A 1,045-nucleotide genomic window follows, 5' to 3' on the forward strand; every position below is an offset into this window, starting at 1 on the left:
CAATAAAAATGTAAGCTAAGGTTCTCTGATGAAACAAAAGAAAAAAAGATACTTCGTACATTGTTTTCATTTATTGTCAAGTAACTGATTTCTCTACGTTACACCAATAAAAGCTGTTCAAGTACGTAGCCTTCTCGATAATGGGAAGCCTAAAGTGAAGCCTTACATTTATTTTTGTCTCCCTTAGAATTCCCGTCCTCTGTGTCATCCCGGTGAACACAGAAAAGGTGCCGTAATATTGGTAACGCTGGTCAGGTGTCAAGTGTCAAGAGTTTGTTTTGGTTTCACGCTATTACGTGTTTGTGTCAAGTTTCAGGTGATTTATGTCGTTGTAGATACCTAGATATTAGTTTTTTAAGAGGAATATTTATACATTCCTTTCATTATGTTCTGATTCTTTCTCATCCATTTAATTACGGTTTTTTTTATATCCTCGTTATTCATGATGATATATGGATTATCATCTGATCGCAAGTTCGTTGTGAGATTGTGAATTCTGCATTTCATTTAATACTTGGCATTTCTTTTTATCAAGAATCAGCAGAACCCAAAATCCTGCAGCACAGTTTTACACTGGCAAGACTTCAGGAATATTTAATTACGTCAAAAGACAAAGGGGCGTATAATGTATGTGTCATTTACAGGATACTTGGTTAGGAAGTGGGTGCGGAGAACCTAACAAATAATAAATTGAAGATTGATGAATTATTAGGGAGCTTAACATGCTCTATTATGATAAGTTTTTCATTTCGTGCTCTCAGACACTTCCGTGTCTAATAACTTCGTTATTTTTGAGTTGCGACGGAATTGCATAGAAGATAAGTTTCTTAGATTTATTTGCTCTATCGTTTGCATATGTTATTTTCTATATAAAAGAAGGCTGGATGAAACTGGACCCATACCTATGATAGAATTAAGTAACTATGGTGAAGTTAGAATAAGTAGCTATGGTGAAGTTTGTTGAACATTATCATGGTGTAAAGTGCTTAGGCTATGGCATTACATAATCCACAGATCTAGGGGAAAGATTATAGATTTACCTTTG

General features: G+C 34.6%; 1 protein-coding gene across 1 annotated transcript in view; it reads left to right on the plus strand.

Moving 5' to 3' along the window:
- Positions 1–191: 191 nt before the first annotated feature.
- Positions 192–1,045, plus strand: part of LOC119593135 (biogenesis of lysosome-related organelles complex 1 subunit 1-like) — a gene marked incomplete in the record, with an annotated part of 9,042 nt that continues 8,188 nt past the window's right edge. Inside the window, 1 exon segment of the mRNA XM_037942100.1 lies at positions 192–316.

This window comes from Penaeus monodon, chromosome 31 (assembly GCF_015228065.2).
Source record: "Penaeus monodon isolate SGIC_2016 chromosome 31, NSTDA_Pmon_1, whole genome shotgun sequence".
In the NCBI taxonomy this organism is placed as follows: domain Eukaryota; kingdom Metazoa; phylum Arthropoda; class Malacostraca; order Decapoda; family Penaeidae; genus Penaeus; species Penaeus monodon.